Raw genomic sequence first — 23,465 nt, forward strand, 5'->3', positions numbered from 1 at the left:
CTTTACCACTAATTCCATATGCTCTGAGTTTTTGCAGTAACTTTAAATGATTCACGCTATCAAAAGCCTTAGACATATCTAAAAAGGCGCCAACAACATAATTGTCCTCATCCAACTTACATTTTCAATATAAGAAATTAGAGCTGTAGTAGTAGATTTATTTTTTCTATATCCATGCTGTTCTTGATCTAATAAGTGGTTATTTTCTAAATAATCTACTAGTTGAAAAAGTAAACTTTTTTCAAATAGCTTTGATAGAGCAGGTTGAATTGCCAATGGTCTATAGTTTTGCGGATCTTTTTTATCACCTTTTTTATATACTGGAATTATTTTTGATATTTTTAGTTGAGCGGGAAAAACGCCTGTTATTAGTGATGTATTAATCACATGTAAAAGTGGCTTTAACAAAACAGATTTTGATTCTTTAATAATTTTGATTGGAATTTCATCATAACCGGATGACCATTTAGGTTTTATTGAATCAATTATGGATGTCAAAATTGATTCATCGATGGTTTGACACCTAAATTTTATGTTTAAAATACTTTGATCAGAATGTTGTTGGGTTTTCTTTAATTTTGGTAAAACATTTTTGTCAACCATCTCAGCAAAATTATCATTTAAGATGTTTGCGACAGCATATGGTTCTTCTATTTTTTTGCCGTTATGTTTGAGTGAAATATTACTATGACATCTTTCTTTTTTACTTTTTGTTTCAGTGTTCACAATTTTCCAAACAGTTTTGTTAACATTGGTAGAATTTCTAATTTTATTCTCAAAATGGGTTTTTTTCTTAAGTTCTATCATATTTTTGTATCTCTTCTTGTGTTCCTTAATATAATTCTTCAATGCTATGTTACTTCTATCATCTCTATATAAGTCATGTTCTGCAATTATTTCATGACGCTCATTGATAATTTCATCATCAATCCATCCATTATTTACGTTACTGGAAACTATTTTTGTTTTAGGGAAATGTAAATTGAAGTAATATTTTTAAATGTTATAGAAATAAGTAAATTTGTCTTCCACATTACAGTTATAAAGTTTTGTCCAATCCTCTTTGGAAAGGTCATAAATGAAAAGGTTAATGCTCTCTTGTTTATACCTCCTTTCATACTTATATATTTTAAGATTTAAACTGTTTTTTGTACTTTTTGAACTGAGGATTTTAAAAAGTTGGATTTTAAAAAGGATTTACAAAAGACATTTTTTGGAGTTCAGTCGAAAAGCTTTATAACTAAGTTTTTTTACATTTTCTGGCAGTTGATTGTATTTCTGAGGAGCAAAAAAAGAAAATCCCTTTTTACCATAATCCAACTGGACGGTCTGCTAGTGTTGGTGACCCTATGAACAATAGCCACAGTCTCTAACAAACATTCCGTCTGCACAGGCAACATCCCACTTTGCTTTCTGAAGGAAGATATGTGGTCAAACTTTCTCGAGTCATATACAAATCTTAAAGCATTGTTTTGTAAACGATTTATTTGTTTTGTATAATGAAACACGGGTAAAATTAATAACGAAGAAAACCCACCACAGCGTTTCATGTGGTAATTTCATTTAAAAACGGAATTTTTTTTGTTTCCTACAACTACTATTTTAACGCGAATGTGAATGACGATAATGATGCCCCTGGATCACAGTAGATGTTCACGAATCCTCTACAGGAGATGTTAAAAGTTTTGCCGCGACGTGATCACGTGTGGCGATGGTGATGTCCCCCATGATTGCAGAAAGTCCAACCTTAAGGGCTGGTGATGGCCGCCCAGATCAAATTTGGCCTGGGCCAGAAAGTATTCTGAAACTGGCACTGCTACAAAAACTACATTTTTGTGTTGAGATGAGTAAAGCATAGATCCATCCAAAACACAAACTTGAAAATTTTGACCAAAACAATACAACAGACTAACCAATACCTAATCCATACAGTAATTATTTTATATTTTGTATATTGTAGAAGGAAGAATTTATTCCGAGTTATTAAACTTGACTTTCCCAAGCGACCAATATTTCAAGTGTCGACTACAGAAAATGGTGCCCGATAATTCTTCCGAGCACTACAAACGGCCACAAAACAGGCTATACCAGAAGAATAGAATATTATCATAGGTAAATATTCTCCCTTGGACTGATGCTATTATTTTATTCTAGAAAGAAGGTTTCAGTGATCGGAAGCCATTTGAAGCGGCGCGTTTTGGCCGAGATACTTACTTACTTTCCATGTCCGGAAATCATACTTCGCTCTTCCAAAAATTAGCTACCGATATGCCTTTGTCATTCGCATGTAAAAGATCATCTAATGTGCAAGACTGGTCTAGGCGTGGGCAGATCAGCAGATGGCTAGGATCCTGAACAGCACCACACGAGCACAAGATGTTTTCTTCGTCTGGTAAAGAGACCCCATTTCTGCATGTTTGTCTTGCATTTTGGTACCTCGACCCTAATTCGATTTAGGGTCTTCCACACCGTGTAATGAAGGCCTCCACCAGGAGCCAGTTCCTCCCTGGCTGGTATGGGAGGGTTAGTCAATGACAAACGTGGCCTCCCACCTTGCCACCCGATTGCTTGAGAGTGATCCATCCAGGACTTGTGTCCGTGATAAAAAGCTCTTTCTGGGCCGAAGCCGTCGCTCTGCAGGTTGGTGGCCGTGTAATGGGTGACGAGGGTCTGTCTCTTGCTTAGTCCTTTCTGCGTCGGCAGCGACATCACGTCGGATTGATGGAGGGGCGATCCCTATGATAGGATAGAGTTTGTTTGGATGGGTTGGTTTCAAACACCCAGTTACAATCCGAGCCATGTCATTGACTGCAATGTCAACCTTTTTTTGCATGTGACGATGCATTCCATACTGGTGCAGCGTACTCCGCAGCCGACACACTGAGCGCTAAAGCTGAGGTTCTGAGGACATTAGGGTTAGCACCCCAGCATCTGCTGGTGAGCTTCCTGATGATATTATTCCTCGCTGAGACTTTACCTCTTGTCGCAATACAATGCACCTTAAATGTCAGTGTGCGGTCCAGTATGACACCAAGATATTTGGGTGTAGGACAATGCTGAAGACGGTCTCCCCGCCACCTCACATTCAACTCACGTCCTGCTTCTCTATTGTTTAGGTGAAAGGCACAAACTTGGTTCCTAGCAGGGTTCGGCTTGAGGTGATTTGCGTCATACTGGGAAAGTTCATTTAGAGTCATAGTCAGCTTCTGTTCCACCTCTTCAAAACTCCTACCTTGTGCCGCCACCGCTGTATCATCGGCATATATATACTGATGTGTAGCGTTTGGCAACGGTTGGTTGTTAGTGTAAATGTTATAAAGAGCTGGGGCTAAGACGCTACCCTAAGGCAATCCATTTTTTTGATTCCTCCATCTACTTTTCTTGCCTTGAAGGGACACGAAAAACCACCTGTTATGAAGAAAAGTGCCTATCATTGAAGTCAGCATTGAAGTCTTTGGGTAACTGTACACTTTTCGCGAGAGTCTTCGATGGTTTACGGTATCGTAGGCAGCTGTTAAATCTATAAAAGCGACACCCGTGATCTTTTTTCTCTAAAACCCATCCTCAATGTGCTGGGTCAGGTTTAAAACTTGGCCACAACAAGTTCCAGAAAATCGCCGATTCGATTGAGTATCAGACGTTCTAATTGTGTGGCATAAGAGGGAAACAGGTCGAAGGTTCTTAGGATCGTTTGGATCTTTCCCAGGTTTGAGCAGTACAGCCATAAGAACTTTCCTCCATGCCTTTGGTATATGCATTTGGCTTACGCACATGTTCATGAGGCTCAACAACCATTGCATGGCATTTTTATTTAGGTTCTTTAGTTGTTCAACTCTGATCTCGTCAATATACCTGGAGCTCTATTAGTCTTTAAGCTGGTAATGACTGCAGTTAGCTCGGACATTGTGAATGGTTCTTCCAGGAAGTGATTCTCACTTGCCTTGCCACATCACGCACAACAGGCTCCCGGTATTTCCTTACATAGGGTTTGCCATTTAAAAGAAGGTTGGTAGCGACTTGATCGGCTGTAACTGTTGTAAAAGTTGTCTTTTGGTTTTGTCGCATCTCTATTTATGGTTCTTGAGGAACTTCCAGGCCCGTCTGCTGTTCACCTCCCATATCTAAACTCTCTACAAGATCACACCACTTAGTTTTGTGATTTTCGGCAATGACTGACATAAGCTCTTCACCTGCTAGAAGTGTGTCCTCAGCAAAGGGATCATTGTCAAAGAGACCTTTGGTATCATTCTAGCAGTGGCTTTGCCTCTTCAGAGAGTCCTGCGATGTAATGGGTTCGACAGCCTCTAGGTATCATTTTTCTCGTCGAGACACTTACTTACTTAAGTAAAAAGGTTAAGTAAGTAAGTGTCTCGACGAGAAAAATGATACCTAGAGGCTGTCGAACCCATTACATTCGACGACCTGCGGGACAAGCTTAACGAAGGAGTCATGTACATATCAGGTTGTGGAGGGATATTGGCGATTTCTCTGTTAATGATCTCCCTAAAACCCGTCCAGTTGGCCTTTTTGAAATTAAACCTGCGCCTTAGAGGAACAACTTCAGGTTTAACAACAGCACTAACGGGTGCGCAAAGGTCTGTGTTGAGTTCGGGGAATCGGATCACCTACAGACTTTTCACACTGGGAGGCAATCCTTGCTGCTCACAAAGATGTTGTCAGGGTTATAACCCCTCTTCCATCTATCACTGTTAAAAGGAGCAAGGGAGCTTAGGATCGTGTATGAGCTGCAGGTCATTTGCCTCAGCCCAGGTTTCAATTTTTGTCCCATTTTCACCTGTCTCTTTGTATACCCCAAGCAATGCTCTGACAATTAAAATCCCCCTAGACGAAATTAATGTCATCATAGTATATAGATTATCGGGCTCTGTAAATACATACTGACATTCGGGAGGCTTATAAGAGGTGACACTGTACGTACTGTGGTGTCCTGACCGTTAGTATCTCAGTATTGTTCCTCTCAGTAAGTGAAGCTGAGGTGATGTCAATGTATGGCCTGGCGAAAACAGCACTACCATATTGATCATGAGGTCTCTCTAGAATCAGTCTCATTCCCTCTATGTTGGGTCTAGGTTTTAAAATGACCCGGTGTGGTGTGTTTCTTGCACAAGGAGGAAGTCGCATTCGTACGTCTTGCACATATCAGACAGTAATACTTCTTTGTCTCTCGATATTCCCTCGATATTAATCGAGATCGTTACCAATGGCCTCGAAAAAGACCGTTTAGGCAGATTTATTTTTCGAAGTCGTCCGGTTGTAGAACGATTTTCCGCTGACATGTCAGCGTTGCCCGGAGTGCGCCCGATTGTGATGTCGTTCATAGCGTGTAATGGTCACAATCTTCGGGGAGGTCCTTCTGTGCACCCCTTGCTTGAGGGTGCATTGGCCGAGATTACCAGCTTTCACTACTATTTGCCATTGATTATATATGTCCCAAGTATGCAATTGCATATAATTCGTTTTTTTACATTTTTATATAATAATTCAAACTTAGCCTACAAAGGCCTTTATAACGATTTAGAAGGCTGTGACTTTTATTCAATGAAATGTTCTTAGACCATGTGGCCTTTGTGCCATTGATCGTTGGAGTGACGTCACAGGATCACGCCACTTTCTGCCTACCCGATACGCAATTTGATTGGTCGAATCCTCGACCGAAAATACGACAGCCGTTGGGTTGGAGGAGTGGCCAGGCCAATCCAAATAATGTGCATCACGCAAAGTATGTGTCAAAAATCAAGTTAGGATCGTCTGAAGTAAATATTATTAAGGGAGTTTAAAAGTGTGTTTGATATTCTTTCTTTGTAATACAGTTTTTTCGTGTTTACAGTGTCGAACTGAATTGTAAACTGCTCCTAGCTCTTCATCTTCAACAATCGGCTGCTTAATTACGTCGTGTGTTGACCAATCTAGGTTAAAAGAAGAGAAAATTTAATCAATGTAAGTTTATCTTTTTAAGTTATCATTATTTTCTTATTAAGATTAGTTGGCTTTGGGTCGGGTAAAAGTACTTCTAGCAGTTCTAACCTTAACCTTGTTAGTTTTGCTAGACCATGGCTAGATTCATCTGCTAAAGCTTGCCAAGCCAAAGTTTGTAGTAAGCTAACATAAATTTAAAAAAATACTTTAACATTTCAATAGGCTTTACTTAGGTAGCTTTCTAGTTGACCTTTAAAACCACAAGTAGGCCTACTCTTAATTAGGTTTACTTGCCTGCTTTTTCTTACTAGCCTAAGGTGAGTGAGATGTAACAGTTACTATGCTACTGCAAGAGTGTTGAAAGTATGCTAGTCAAGTCGTAGAAGTCATTAACTTAATTTAGTCCTGTAAGCTGTTTTAGTCTAATAGGCCTAAGTTAGCTGACAACTAACTTATAGATTCTAAATTACTGAATAACAATGCATAAACTTAGGGGTTTAGCTTCCCCATCAAACATTGTTTAGGGTAATTAACCTTCCAGGGGGCGCAAGTTCGTGGAAAAGGCCAAAACACAATCTTTTGGTAACTGAAAGAAGGAAACAGGTTGAGGTTCACCCTAGCAAATACTCAGAAGGTAGGGGTTGAGCATAACAGTGGTGTTGAAGGGTTTTAATTAGGCCTAAGTTAATCCAAACTGCAGGGCACAGTGGCTGAGCAGTGCATAACTTACTTGCGCAACTGCAAGCTAACTTAAAAACTTTTCACAAGGCATTGGGTTAAATGAGAGCATTCAGTCAAAGCCACTAACTTATTTGCCGTCTCCAAAATGGTTGCATCACCTGTTTTGGGGTTTAAAACGTCAGTTCTTATGTGGAAACAGATAAGTTACACACTTGCATTTGTCCGTTTCTCCTTGGTAATAGCGTAGAATTGTTTTTATATTTAAGAGATTTAAAAAGTAAAAGTTCATCAAACGACACTAACTTATAACTTAATAGGCCTAAAATGATTTTGTGGGAATAAAGTTCAGTGTCTGATTTTACTGAACCAAACCTCTGTATAACTTTATCATCTTTAGCAAATTCTTTTACTCAACTTAACTTAAGAAAAGGCATGTAAAGATGGTTGGTCATTCTTCCTTCAAAATCAAGACTGCTTTAAACTTGAGTCAGACTTTTGAATGTAGGTTAGAAATGTATGCATTTGGTTAGGTTCTTTGCATTTAGGAAACTGTGTGATATAATAAATAGCATATTACACCTATATCCAGTCATTAGGTAGCCTACATTCGTTCATGGCATTATCATAACTTATGGGGTGGAGCTTTTTCCACTAGCCTATTTTAGAATCTTCACAAATGGCGACCATATAGAGTAGGTACCTATTTTAAGCCAAGTATGAATGGAGATGAGTGTATGATGAGTGGCGCAATCTTGTAGTCTTGTTAGTGACTAAGGCCGACATATTCTAAAGTTTGTAAACCAATTCGCTACCCGACAAACGTATTAGCCAATGTCGAAGTTTTCTTACTCAGTGTAAGACAGTTGTTCATCAAATTTCTTTCAATTCATGTACCGGTATTCCAAGAACTTCGATTCTAGATTTTAACCATAAGCCAACATCACATTCTTGTAATACCTGATACGACTCATGCACAAAATGTTGGATTAACTCCCATTTTCGGACCTCACTCAATAACCAATCCAGATATATTAATTACGTAAGGCGATTAATTACGTCAAAATTGTGGGCGACTGGGATGTCGTAAAACGATGGGAGAGGGCTTAAGTTAAAGGTCTCTATCCCGTGACGGCAGAAAAATAGTGCAATTCCCAAAAATTTTAACCGTAATTTTCATATAGCCTAGGTAACGTAAAATGTTCTCCATAAGAATAGCATTGGAAGCCATACACAGCTGCAAAGCTGATTTTTGTTTACTTTAAATAGTTGATCCCTCTATATTTGCAAGCCAGTGTTCAATAGATGGTTTATTTCTTTGCCAATTAACCCTGCAATGCACTGTATCCTATATTTAAACCAGGTATAACCTTAATTGAGACTTTGAAAACCAAAGATTTCAGTGTCAACTGTCAATATTGGCTTTGACAACTGGGAAATGGAACCTTAAAACCATAAAATATTATTCAATGTGGCTAATAAAACTGTCCATTTTGTATAGTAGGCCTACTTATTTACTTACCGGTACCTAAAGTTTCATCACAATCGGATGGTTGTTTAGTGACGCATAAAGGACAAACATTGGATTTCATAACAACAACCAAAGTAAACGTAGAGACTTTTTTAAACCAAGATATGGTGTACATGCATATCCATCTTCATAAAGATTCTTAGTTTGTTTGAATATTAAAATAAGTTGTTTTACATTTTGAGCTTTTTAGGGACTTATGTCCCTAGTCCCTCTTAATTTACATTTCAGAACTTGGTAACTACATGCATGATAAGGTGACCATTTGGGAACCTATACGGTAGTAAGAATTTATGTATATTACCAGAAACCTTATTATTTCCTGAAAACTTTGCAAAAAAAATTTTGCAAGCATTTTTGAAATTAACTTATTTATTATGAAAGTATTGGCTCCCAAGACAGTTAAGGCTTAGTGCCGACAATCTCATAAACTTATCGGTTTCTGTTGTCAGCTCTAGTTTACAAGTCATGACGAGGAACCTGTATTACAACAGGTAAGATAGGACCACTAATTTAAACTTTGGAATTTCAGTGACTGATGGATTTTTTGTAACGTTGTACTGCTCATAAAGTGAATTGATAGTTGGCTGCTGTACTAAGGCCTCTATATTTCTTAGCTGTAATGCATTCAGTCCAGTAAAAACTTAGGCTTACTTTTGAAATTTTTTTGTCATTTGATGTTAAACAATTTAACCCCAATGATTTTCCCTTAAGATATTTACGACTGCTGTCTGTAAATTAACGTCTTCATCAAGCACTAATTGCGGCTAAAAAAGCTGTTCAAATTCACGTTCTTGTCACTCATCTTCTACCATCCTAGCCAATTTCCACCCTATGTGACAATTAATGTTGTTATAGTAGTTAAAAACTACATGAAGAAATATGTGTTTGGACAAAGTTAATGTGCGTAAAGGGTACCGGTAGGAGAGTTTGGTGGTGATTGATAAAATTTGCACAATGTTTATGATGTTTTGTATAGTGTAGGCCTTGTGCATTTGTTCAGTCTTGTTTGAGGCAGTGACAAAATTTTGGAGAATTTTAGTTGTGACTGAATTAACGATTAGCATAGGGGTATCTGCATTTATGAGACTAACAACGATTTTATAAATCTGTTACCAATGATTATATTACCATTGAGATGGGGACACCACTTAGGTGTACGTATTTTAAACCAAACATGAGTGTAGGATGGAGTGTAGAATGAAGTGAGATGCCCTGTGTAGCTTTGTTACTGACTACAACCAGCTGTTTCATTAGCCAGGACCATTTAGTAAAAGCCCACCAAGGACAGCTGGGTCAAGTTTAGAATGACCAAAAGCTACTGACTTTTCTCTGGCAACCTTTTGATTACTTAAGGAAGCATTATTACCTCTCAGCTACTTTACCTTCCTAATTAGTTAGTCCCAAACACTTAAAGTAAAGTCCCCTCAACTTTAATTATTGTCTTGATGGAATCTGATCAGCATCCCTTGCTAGTCTCATGTCACAAATGTATCCGGCTTTCTACCCTCCTTATCTACCTATATAGGTGCTCAATTTCTACACTAACCCACTTTTGAGCATGGCTGTCACAGGAGCTCGTTGGGCCTTAATTTACATGCAAGCTTTGTATAGTACTTGGTTTAAAAGGCTAAAGCTCTTTAAGCGAATTTCCATATACCGTAGACTCCCTCTTATCTGGACTCCTCGGGACTGAGACCAGTCCGGATAAAGGTTTTTCCTGTTAAACCGACATCCTTAAAAACTCGTTAAAACGGACCATTTAAATGCATACTGTATACAGTATTTGACTTAAATTTAGGAGAGCATTGTATTTAGACACGTGATCACTGGTCTCAAATCTTTCCCACGAGAACAGTAGCTTCAGTACCACCCACTTCCTGCCGATCTAGTCCTGTTAAACCGATGTGCTGATAAAAATTGTCCCGTTAAAGAGATGTAATTTCCGCCGAGTGTAGTCCGGTTAAACCGATGTCTGGTTAAAAGGTGTCCGGATAAGAGGGAGTCTACTGTAGGGGAGTTAGCTATTATTGTAGGTCTCATGGTAAGACCTGGACCCAGGACCGATTTCATTTTGAGGTCCCCAGAGGCCTAAAAAACACCATCCGTTCCAAGTCATATATGTCTAGGTCTTACCATGAAACCTGCGGTAATAGTTTTTTTTATAAAACTAATTTGCTGGAAAACTGTTAAATCTGAAATAATTTGTATTAAAACCCCGTTTAAATTTTGTCCACACAGTAAAATTTCACCTACAGTATATAGCACATTTGGTCACACAGCGTTTTTGCTTAGTTCTAAGCTCTTGGCAGTTGGCATGTTATAAAAACTTCAGTTATCATTGAAAGGCTTCATATATTGAGGATCCAACTCTGTCAAAGTTTGTACATACGTGAAACTTATGAAGGGTTTAATTGTCCATAAAGTCTCTGACAAAGTGAACGTTTACTGTTTCTTAACTGGGCTATGCTACTATCGATTTAAAATAGGTATTGATTTGATTAGTAAACCTTCATTCAATGTTTTCATTATCAGCAAGTTTGGTTGGTTAGGTTAGGTTATAACAGTTTAATTTTATAATTGATAGTTTAAAAAAATCGAATGAAGGTTTACTAATAGAATTGATATTTTCAATTGATAATAGCGTAGCCCAGTTAAGAAACTGTACCCAAGTTAACAAACTATTGCTAACCGAATGTAATTTGACAAGCCGACTGATAACTCCTTGTGTGTGTGTGTGTGTGATAGCACAGACTATGGTACTAGAGTAAATTGTATAGTTGTTAATGTTTCATTCATTTTTCATCTTGTATGAGGAGTCTGAAACGCTTTATTACCTTAGTGTTGTGTAATCAAGAAGTATACACAAATTGCTATTTAAATAAATATTACTTTTTCGTAGACAGGTTTGGCACGGCAATGTAAAATAGACGCATGCATAGTGGCACAGAAAACATACTGTTTTCTGTGGTAGTGGCATTGACTATATAACAGTGGACAGGTACGGCACATGATGTACATGATGATATAGTGGCGTGGGCAATGCGCCTTTAGCCCCGGTATCGTCATGTGACACATCACAACAGCTGTGTCTTGATTGTTTGTTTACTTCTATCTGGGTTTGATAATAAATAGTCAGTTGACAGGGTCAGTAGGCAGGCGAGAGATCAATATAACTGACCTGCCTCAACTAGGAGCGCGTTGTAACTGCATATCCAAATGAAAACTGTTATACTGTTACATTGAGATTACAGCTTATCGTGCTTGTTGTGTCTTTTGGGGGTGTAGATAATAGAATATTTTGTTTAAAATAACACCACAGATTAAGAAGTAGGGACACCTTCTTTAATCTATGATTTAATACTAGATTGGCAATAGGATATACAACCTGAATATGTATTATTAGTCATAATTCTTTATTTACAAATAAGTAATGATTTCATGTTTTTAATGTGTTCTTTGCTTCTTGCTCTATTGCAATTTAACAGATAATATACTTTAGTGGAGTTTTTTGGCTGTATTGATAGCCTACATTTTCTTCTTTTGCCACTATATCTAATTTCTGTTATTTAGATACAATTATAAAACAAAATTTGTATAAAAGCTTCAAGTCCTATCGTACTCTGCTCCTCACGAATACACTTTTTAACAAGTAACTGAGCAGATGTATTCTGCCCTATTTAATTTCATCCCCAATAGTTGGAAAGTTTGCCTAATCTTTGAAAACGGGACTTAATAGTTCATACTGTAATATTCAATTGATGCTTTATTATTATGACTAGCCCGGTTGTAGTTGAATACAACAGAAAGATAGTAGCCTACATTATATGCTTTGAAAATGCAAAACTGTAAACAACAAAATGTCAACAAAGGAAAATGTCTTCATCAATTTGTATTTCGCTTAGCTTTTTTTGCACATAACTTTTAAATTGTGAGTAAATAGACCATAAGTGGCAGGTGATATCCTGAAAGAGAATCATATTTTCCACAAATTACTGTTACGAATTTCTTGAAAATACTCAAGGCTGTCTCCAAATAAAAACTGTGAAAACCCCCGTTTCCTATTTATGGAAAACGTGTTTTTTTTTTAATTGTCACCATAACTCCTAACAAATCAAACAACTTTCATAATTATTTGCAAATCTACAGGAAGTGAGCTTTCCAGCATTCCAGCGACCCGAATAACAAAATCGGTCCAATATAACTTCACACAGATTTTAAAAACTTAATAAGAGTAGATAGGCGCGTTGCTTTCGTAAGGTTTCAGAGAACCAGCGAACTATCGGTTGTGTGCGGTGGCCTGATTCGAACGGCTGATAACATGTTAACAGCTGTTAACCTCATGCTTCCGCTCTTCGTCTCGTTAGCCTCAAAATACACCTGACAAAGCACGTGGGCTGCTTGTTATTTTGTTGTTCGGATATTTATTCGTAGAAATAATTTATCATTGACTTTTATAATATTGATCGTAGAGAAAAATTGACACCATTTGAGTGACTGTGAGTCACATGTTTGTGGGGGTTTCATAAAAATGCAAGTGGCTGTTATAGATTGTATACTTTTGACTAGTTATAACCAAAAAGGATGCGTTTTTTCTCTAATTCTAATAGTCTAGAACGAAAGATGTTTTATACTAAGCTATTGATATTTTACAAAAAAAAAAAAAAAATACACTTTATTAGTTTCCTTGTAGCAGCAAACCTAGGTACTCATTAAACCTAATGTTGTTTAAATAGATTTAATTGAAAATCAATTCAGACAAATGGAAATCGCTTAGGCCCTGTACACATGAGGGCGGCAGCCGCCGCCGTTGCCATTGCGCGGGAACCGCGGCGGTTGAAAGTACAAAGGAGTCAGCAAGTTTGCTGCGGCGGGGGTATTTTATTATTTATTGTTCTTTATTGTTTAGATGAAGTGGTGGAACATTATGGCTATGGTAGATGTGTAACTATAGAATAATGTAAATTTAAAGGAGCAAATGTTATAAAACTGTGTCCTCCCTCATTGCAAACGCAAAGCTTGAGTATAACTGCAATAAGCATTTTTTATACTTATATGCCAACCCCTTTCGAAGGACGGGTACTCTGCTAGTTATTTATAAATTTATAAATTTACACGTGAAGTTAATGGCGATGACATACACTGGTCCGTAGGCCCTATTATTGACTCTTAGAGCCTAGAATATATCTTCATTTTACCTGTCACAAATTAAGTACCTAATGACAAAGGGTGGTCAGTTATATAGCATTATAGTTACAGTGCTTGGTTTACAGCTAGCGTGTTGGCAAAACACCAGATGTTTACTCCAGGGCTGTTTACCATCGAGATATCTTGTCTTGTCTAATTTTAGTAGTAAATACTCGGGAAGATGCCCATTTTTGTTTTGCTCGTGTCTTATTTTTGACATTGCGTTCTACTCAAAGTTGCAGTACTGTACTTAGCCAGGTGTGTGCGAGATAATTTCATGTGGAAATCCACATGTCTTGCTGGATGAAGATTTTTCCTTTCATCAAGTCTCGAAATGATCATGTTTATTTCGCCATGGCTCGCAGATGCTCTTATGAGTTACCTATTTAGTTACTGTATGATTTTGAAGCCATCTCGTTGACAAGAGCGGAGGTTGGTTTAATTATTTATGGTGTTCTGAACTTGCCCATTTTGGAATAATAAATACCAATTGAAACCGGGTTTACCTATAGTGATTAATTAACGAACAATTTACAATAATATTTAAAATACAGACCAACACTACTATTTGAACGGTTTTACGCTTGCATTATAACTTTTATGAAATTTCAGACTTGAATAAATGCTGTACCTATTGTCTAACCTAATTTAATTTATGGATCCCTGACTCTCAAGCCCTGGACGTAGTTGTATCTTCAATAAAAATTTAACCCGCGTTTCATGTCATTGGTATGAAATTAACTTTAAATCCACGTTTCAATATTTATATATTAAGCAACAACTAAAAAGACGAACATATTTATAGGCTAGTTGTGAAGTTAAATATTTTCTATTTCCCACGTTGAAGGAATTGTTGAAGGAACTGCAGTGGTTGTGAATAGTTGATATTGTGTACAAAAGCGCCCAGAAGTTCCTCAAGGGGTTAGCCTCCAACCTTTTTGTTACCATCATAACATAATCCATGCATAATATTCTGTCAAACTAGAATGAATGCATAGTGTGTGGAGATAAAACAATGTATTGTTGTGTATATTATTTACCTGTGTATGGATAGAACAGGTTTAATACCTCATATAGTAGGAATATACTGTATTTAAACGTTTCATACTTTCGATACTTGCATAGTATGAAAGAAATCTGTTTTAAATGTGTAGGCATTGCTTAACATAACGTATTTAGAATTTAGCTGGTTTTCTTAAATGTGGTTTAGTTTTCTACCCACCTAGCTTCATTGTACTAAAAATAGTTTCGATTACAAAAAAGGAAATATTACTATGTAAATTGTTTTCAAACAACCTATATTCATTAAAAAGTCTCATTATTATTTGAAACTATAACAACACAGGCTATTTTCGTAGTTTCCCAAATAAAATTCTAGAATAATAATTTTTTAACCGTCGGTTGAGTTACCGTATGTGGATTGTTTAGTCGGAATAGGCTATGAAGGTACTGTGAGTTAAATTATAGTGTGGAAAATATTGTTGAGTATTATTATGATATTTCAATCACGTTACAGTATTGGATTTTAAAACACGAAAATACTGCCGTCGGTTTACAAAGCTATTCAAGTTAAGATAAGTGTTAAAATATAAGTGAAAAATAAATATGACGAAAAGGTGCAAAACAAAAAAAAAAATTGATTCTTATCCTAATTGTGTTTTAAATGCATGTCTCCTTTTTACGTGATGCATTGCTTTTAACCTTTAAAATTCTTATCCTTTATGTAATGAATTTGGAGACAGTTAAAACATATCACTTTGTCCATGTTAAATTTTTGCATTTGAGATCAATACGAACCGAAATGTCCTGATTAACTTATTGCCATGCCATTTACGTAACGTTTGCTTGAGTGGGTGGCTGCCCGGTGGGAGGGGGTAATTGTGTGGGGGAGGGTGCGACCTTGCCCTTGGCAGGTGAGATTCTATTTTCACGGATCAGCTGTTTACAAGCCCTTTTGTTCTTTAATGGAAAACGAGCACGTGCATGAATCTTTGACTAATGTTTTAGGACAGACAATAATTGTTGTTTGGTCTTATTCCATTTGGGTCGGTGAAATTAGTATGAAAAAGTTCTAGGAAAAAGTTAATTCGCGTTTAAGACTAAGTTTAAAGTACTTTCAATGCAAACAACTGTTAGTTAATGTACGTTCCTAATATGCTTCGCTTAGGACCGTTTAACGTATAGGAAACCATCCTGTAAACTCAACTTGAAATGCATAACTAACGTATAACAGACCTATCCTAAACATGTTTTACGATTCTAATTAAACATGTCTGACTGTACACAAGCCGAAATAAGAAGGCTACATTGCAGTAGTTTGAACCTCCGACACAAAATGTGTGATTACTGTATCTAAATTCCTTTTGTATAACAGTGTTAAGACTTGAGCTCATGCACCACGATCTCATTAGGTTATTGACCATGAAACATTACTCATTTTGGTTTTAACTAGAGCGTAACTAAGTAAATTAGATTCTGTTCAACGAAACCGTAGAGCAATCATCAAATGGAGTGTTCACAAATTATACCTAGCGTTTACAGTAACGTGTTATGTGGTATAGGTTATAAATTGTATATGAACAAATTGACGACGGCTGTTTATATCATGATATACACACAAATATTCTTTTAAAAAGGTGCGTCGCGTCGGTGCTACGGAAAAATATCTGCCAAAATCGATAGGCTGAGGACGTAGCCTACTGGACAAATCGTCTTTTTCAGACGAAAAACTGAGCACTTTGACACAGGACTTATAATGGTACTTAAAATGTTGCACTTATCAGGATGAACCGTTAAAACAACACTCGGGAAACAATTATTGACCTCTTATGTTCAAACATAATCAATCATTCGTCTGTTCGCGAGATTCGGTAACATAAACAACCAAGCAAACATGTTGTGTATGATTAATACTACACCGGACTTACTTTAACTTGCAGCGGACCGGAGTACAACACGAGAACGTGGCTCGACCGGTCTGCCAACTTTCTAGTCATCGGACCTAGAAAACTATAGTTCTGTGATCTTTTTGAAATCCTAGCCATTCAAATATGTTGTTTGCGGTAAAAAATATTATCACTTATCAGCCGTTGTGCAGTGGTTCACATTGGTGTTTACTCTATGAACATATTCAGCACAATATGATGTTCTATTTGTGTATAATGATATTTCATTTCACAGCGAAGTCCAATCGACATTGGATTCATTTGGCGTACAGCTTATAATAATGCATCAAACTCTCTTTACTAAACGATGCCATGGATACCAGTGTCTATGAGTGAATATACTGAATAGCTGGGTAGCTCAGTGGTGATAGTACTCGCTACATATGTTGTGGTAATCAAAAGGTCGCCGGTTCGATCCTGAGTAAAGTGTGTAGCTTTTTAATTATGGTTCGAAACTGGACCCAGCTGTTCCTGATCATTAGGCTTTCAATAAATTACTAATGAAACAGCTGATTTTGGTCAGTAACAAAGCTAATCACTCACATTCATCCTTCACTCATATTTGGTTTAAAATACGTACATAGAAAAGCCCCAAATTGTTTGGGGTTTGTGGGGCGTCCCCATCTCAAATGGTAATCTACTAATCTACAATATTTCTGATTGTATATTTTTTTTCGTTTCTGTGCTAAAAAATTAAATCAACACAATCGTAATATAGTTCGTTTTTGTCTGAAAAAACGAACACTAATGTGTGGCCAGTTTTATTGTGCAATTGCAATTCAATTGAATCTCATTATTTTACGATACAGTACCATGTGTTTATATATATATATATATATATATATATATATATATATATATATATATAAAACTCAGATTAGGGCTGGTCGATTTTAACTTAACACTAAAGTAGCAAGACTTTTAATCTAAACTAAACTACTAAACTTTAATCACAGATTAAAGAGTAAACAATAATCTTTTAATTTTATTTTTTATCTATACTTTTAATTTCTACTTATCATTTCGCCTTTATCGTATTACCATCACAGAAGTTCAAGCAAGAATTGGATGGCTGCATCTATTGGTTAATAATTTTTCCAAACACGAAAATTTAACATACAATATAGACTACTTTTGCCACCCAGCGTCAATAAGCGAAACAGATAATAGCGAACTGCGCCATTGGTGTTCCAATTGACACATAGGCCCTGACCACACTGTGCTCATGTAGTGGTCATGATACACTGACAGTGATAGACTGATAGAGCATGGCGGAGAGGGATACGTGTAATGGTGAGTTGAGTTGCGTTGCGCCTTGAATGAAATATGCAATTTTGTTTGATGTCAGTTTAATGTCAGTTTACGTTTGAGTGCGCTGATGTCGGTTGAATGTTGTCTCTCTATGTTACGGTGCATTTAACAGAATGTGTTGGTCTTTGGTTATAATATAAAACTCATATACATTGGACAAGGCTTGAAATGCATCTAAGCTTAGTTGTCGTTTAGTTTTTAATACAGGTTATTTATCAATACATATTTTTTAGTTAGGTCAAAGCTAGTAGTAGTGTATAATTAATTAGGCCATCATGTTTTAAGAATGAAGTTTTAAAAATTATACTCTATTCAATAAATTATCTTAAAATTATAAATAAAATAGTATTCATAAATTGTCGAAGCCCTGATGGTGTTGGCCCTTTTTTCACCTAAACTATCAATGGACTAGGGCCTATGTGCAATATAGAGTTTACCTCCGAATGGCCGTGCATAACTGAGCCAGTTATTTAATGCTGTACTCTTGTTAACACTGGGGCATGCCGGGCTGACATGTCGCAGTTGTACAGCCCATTATTAATCGGTGTTATTTATTCTAGGATTTAAATAATTTTAAATAATGTATTTTTATATCTAGGATTTAAATATTAGTTAACTTGTTTCCCAGTAAACTGTTTCCAGAGTTTATTAATAGCCTCCATAACAAAAATGTTTTATTTCTTACTACAATTAACCAACTTATCATTTTCACAGACATCTTTGAAAAATTAAGACACGTTTGCAAGAGATGGGTTTCATGTTTTATTTTGAGTTTGCCTCAGGATAAGATACAACAGTATTTAATTAACATGTGTAATGTATTCTGTTCTAGGTGAGTTTTCTGCTGTGGTGAATTTCCGTAAGTCTTATTTCAACATCCAAATTAATATGCTATAAAGAGATTTGCATGCAAACCCATACTTAGTGTAAACGTGTGTTAGTGTGCGTCAGTACATTACAAGGCCGTTCAGCTACGCATTTGATACTCGTTACTAGAGTGATTAGATAATGTGGTTAGCAACAACACATAGAAATATCTAGGTATAGTATTATGGCAGTCAACCGTTTCAATAACAATTGAAAAAATCACTTGTACACTAACTATTTTGTTCTGTGTCTTTATAATGTTAATCTTCTTCGTGGGAAACGTACTATGATTAAAACCAATGCATTTTGCTCGGAGCTTTTTCGTCCGTACTAAGGAGTTACAGTACTACATGCTGTGTTGAGTTACAGTTTCCCTACCTCTTAATTTGTGCGATGGTATTTCGTGTTTCCTGAGAACTTTGTTTATCTATTCTACAGTAGACTGAACCCAACTTTCCTTTATCATTGGGATTTCAATACATACTCTTGGCTCATTATACTCCTATTTATTGCTGGACAATATAGTCCATCTCTGACGAGTGCACTTGCCATTGCGATGAATGTTCGTGTCAATGTCAGCGACAACGACCAATTGGGAGTGAGGCCGCCGCGAGGTCCCATGTCATCCTATCATTGTCACATACCGTACTATGGGTGGCGATCTGGCTGTTTGTCACACCAAGGAGTCACAGAGTGTTGATTGCTAGTTTTTACCATTATATATAGTGTTATATGTCCAACGTGTATACATTTATAATCGGTTCTTTGCCATTTCTTTGCCTAAGTTAACCGTATCCATAGGCCAGCCTATCGTGGGCTTCAGTGTCTTTAAAACTTAAGTACCTGATAAACGGTAAGATCCTACTTATGAGCTATGCTTGAGGCAAATCCACGTGTCAAGGTATCTGAGTGGCAGAGTACAGAAGTTTGCCGGTTCGATACCGAGTACATGTTGTAGTTTTATTAATCTAATCTGACCATCACCGTAGTTCCAAGAGTTCCAAGAGTGATGTGTAATAGCCCATTGTCTGCAGTCCCAGAATGGGGAGCATGTTTTCTACGCTGACCATGCCTTTCAGCTATCCCAATGATCTGTATCAGCGGTCTCCTTTCCACCCGGGAATTTTCGAGGCAACTATCTGGAGCTTGCTTACCCAGTGATTTGTGTGCGCCCTCGTCCATTTCACCGTGGCCATTGCATGACTAATGAACACGCTTACCCACGGGACATTAGGTCTTTGAAGCCGAGGAAGCTGTTACTCTTCCATATCTTCTATATCAATATCTATCTCTTTAAAGTACCTGCAGAGCGTAACGTTTTTGACGAGTATCGTGCGATATTCCTAGGCCCCGGTCTCAATAGCCAACGTTTTACATATACTAATATTGTAAGTGTTTTTATCTCAGAGATACAGTAATTGTGCCGTTTTGTCCCATCATTACCTGAGTGTAGACGGTCGGATACAATGACCCAGTAACTGCGCTCCGCTGGCACGCCGTCTGCACCTCGCGTCGTGCCAAGCCTAGCGTCGTCACAGAAACGATCGTCTTCAATTCTCATCTCGTCGTGTCTCGAATACTTGTTGACTATTTTTATACCTCTGTTATATGTATATAGGGTGAGTTTCTTTAACTTGTTAAAATATAAGGCGTTCCTCAGCAAATGTGTGTGTTTTGATTTTGTGTCTACACGTAAGAGGCTGACAACTGTCTTTCTTGTTACCTAGGTCTACTTACTGATTCGTTAGAAATAATAGTTACTTCGCTGAATAGCAACTGGGGCTTAAAGTAATCCGTGTTTACTGCAACTGATTTTGGTGGTTAGATAACTTCTTACGTAAAAGCACTTGTAATTGAGTAGCGTCGTTTTTGTAGTCCCTCTGATTTCTACATTATAATGTATTTTGTTGGATGTAGATAAACATGCATCGGTACAACCTTATACTGTACTTTATAGTACGGTATTACAGTACTGTATTTCCACACATCTCTAAATACTGATGTATACTTTTAGCGTTCAATAGTGATCTGTGTGGGAGTGCAAATAATTGATACTTGTGCCAATAGGTAAACAACTACAAGGGAGCATGCACAATACCTATGCATTTTTATTTCACGCGTGAACAATATTTAAAATATACTCGGTATAAGCGAGTTTTTCCCATATAGGAAATAAGCTATAACCGAAGGTCTCATGGTAAGACCTATACCTGGGACCGATTAACATTTCGTTTTGATGTCCCCAAAGCCAAAAACACAATCGGTTCTAATTTATACACATTTATGTATAGGCATATTAGGCTAAATAGTTGAACGCATGATTAAACACTAGAACCCTTTCATATTTATTTTATTAATCAACAACTATTTTCAATTCTAAGGTCATGTTGTCATCTTGAACAAATACAATAACAAATAAAGAAAACAAATCAATATAAGTATAGGCTATATTAGGTTTTGGGAATTTCCCAAAACTCAAAGTTAAGTTAACATATTGTGATTTATATTGATTTGTTTTCTTCATTTGTTATTGTATTTGTTTAAGAAGACAACATGATTATAACCATATAGTAGCAGTAGCCCTTATCACAGTGATTTCTATAACTACACGAGTTTATATGCTATACTATATTTCTGTTGTTAGCACGATAACTCGAGCAAAATTCATCCGATTTTGATGACATTTGGTACAAACGTGTGAACCTACGTCTATTCGATCGAGTTCGCGAACTAGCATGATCAGACCATGAGAACGGAGGTTTATAGGGGGTTTTATGGGGTAAACATTGGGTTTTCTTATTTTTGAACCTCAAAACATAGACTTTTCCAATTTCTTTCCAAGTCATCTTGTAGAGCTTAAAAAACAAATCATTTAGTATGTATAATGAAGTGATTTTGTACGGTTATATTGGTTACAGATAAAATTCCTATTTATTTATTTTATACTAAGCTCAACATTTTACTAAAACCCACTTTATTACCCTCCCTGTAGCAACAAACCTTAGTACTCATTAAATGTTTTTTTTTTAAATAGGGAATCAATCTGACATGTTTAAGGAAATATCAATTGAAAATCTAATCAGGCAAATGGAAATCTGCTTAGTTAGTAGGTTTGCTGCAGCGGGGGCGTTTTTTTTACCTCAGTTCGACTGTATAACTCCCATTTTGTTGTTTTACGAGATACATTTTTATTCCACAGAAATTGATGGATACTGTATATTGAGACGAATTTGAAAAAATGTGGCTTTGTTACATTATTGCATTGAAAGACAACAAAAAAACAAAATATTTTCCAAAGTAATTTTACCGGACTCTAAACTCTTCATGGTCTTTATTTATACCATGCAACACTTGAGTGGCGAGTTTCGTATATCTACGTGTTTGGGTTGGCACAGGTCCAGTGACTGACCTAGGTCATGTATCGTGCTAGGAACTCCTATGTCTGATCGTGATGTCGTCAAAGAATTTGTACATAACAATCTATCTGGTAAGACATCTTGATTTGGTTATGTATATCATGTTTACCTTAGGCTAAGAAATTATCATTTATAATCAAAGGTGTGTGATGGTGGATCTTCTTTCGTAAAAACCTGGGTTTAAAACCCACAATTACTTTGAGCCATGTGATTATGGCCCTGTTGGTTCGGAACTAACTCTTAAGGCGAGAACTTTCTTGAAAACTTCCTTCACATCGATAGGATTTTTTTAAATGCTTACTTGATAAAATTAAAATATACGCTCAAGTGATTTTTAACGTAGCGAGCCTTCCTTTACACATCTACCGAATGTTGAAACATGCCACGTTATCTTGTACTATATTCAATATATTTGACTAGCCAAACATTGTCCAGTATTTATGTAAGTGAACCCGCATTGATTTATGTAACTCGACCCTCTGATAAGGGATGTACCAATTAATCTCGGTGATGAAGCTGCAGATGTTAGAGGTCACGACCTTGACCTCGTCACCTCCTGTTATCTGCAGAATGCACCGAGGACGTTCTAGATGTACTGGCGATGCTTTTTAAGCTGAAAGTAGGTCAATGCAGTTTGTCTAACGTAGAAAAAGTTAACAATACATTGATGTTAAAAGCATTCATGTCTTAAGTGCGTACTTTGTTCGCATCCGCTTCGAAACTTGTTTCTTCATCTATAAAAATGATGAACGGTAAGTAAATAAATATGAAGTAAATATTGAGTAGAAGAAGCAACACATTAAATTGATAGGAGGCAGAGGTAAATAAATGATGATACATTATTGATGTCTTGGACGGAGCAGTTGTTTTGTATTTCATGGGACATAAAACGCAAAAGTGATTCCTCAATTCTTTAAACACTGGAGTAGTATGCAAAAGTGCTAATCCTCATAAAGTGATACCAGTTTCAATTTTTGAAAGTAGTACCTTTGACTTACTAATTGGTGGAGCTGTATTTGATTACAAAAACAGACTTTGTACAGTCCCGGGACCTTTTCCCACTTTGTCGATAAACCGTGGATTATTACTCAAACCGAAATATCGTCAAGGATCACTGGACGGAATCTTAGCACGTGCTGGATAGTTCCAATTAGTTTTAATCAGAGGGCAATTCACTTGGTTTATTATGAACACGATAACCCAAGTATCCGGCTCAGACCTGATGACTGATACTTTGTTACTGTGGACTCTAGACTTGGAAATTTTCTTCTTTACATTTATGGGGGCGCGGCTGGTCTACTAGTAGTTGTGGGAGGGCGGACTTCTGTCCTGGTGGGCTGGGGTTGGGATCCCACCAATCACTAGAATTTTAATCACGTGATAATGGCGTTATCCGGCATTTTGACGTTTACCTGTTATCCGCAGTGCTATCCTGATAATAAGACCAATTCGTTAATACCAAGGCAAAATGTAGTTCGGATTCCACTACAAACTCTGTAGGTCCCTTAGTTGCTATTAGCTGTATAGGCTACTAATTAACAGCTGTGTGTAAGGAATATGTCGGCCTTAGTCACTAACAAGACTACAAAATTACGC

At 36.9% G+C, this 23,465-nt stretch overlaps 1 protein-coding gene across 1 annotated transcript in view; it reads left to right on the plus strand.

Annotated features, from left to right (window-relative positions):
- Positions 1 to 5,703: 5,703 nt before the first annotated feature.
- LOC128999728 (fatty acid CoA ligase Acsl3) overlaps positions 5,704 to 23,465 on the plus strand; it is a 70,100-nt gene continuing 52,338 nt past the window's right edge. The window contains exon 1 of the mRNA XM_054426378.1: positions 5,704 to 5,958. The gene's annotated coding sequence lies outside the window, so the exon portion shown is untranslated. The remainder of the gene's footprint in view (positions 5,959 to 23,465) is intronic.

This window comes from Macrosteles quadrilineatus, unplaced genomic scaffold (genome assembly GCF_028750875.1).
Source record: "Macrosteles quadrilineatus isolate MER2022 unplaced genomic scaffold, UCM_ALF_1.0 Scaffold_8__2_contigs__length_117827958, whole genome shotgun sequence".
NCBI classification, from domain to species: domain Eukaryota; kingdom Metazoa; phylum Arthropoda; class Insecta; order Hemiptera; family Cicadellidae; genus Macrosteles; species Macrosteles quadrilineatus.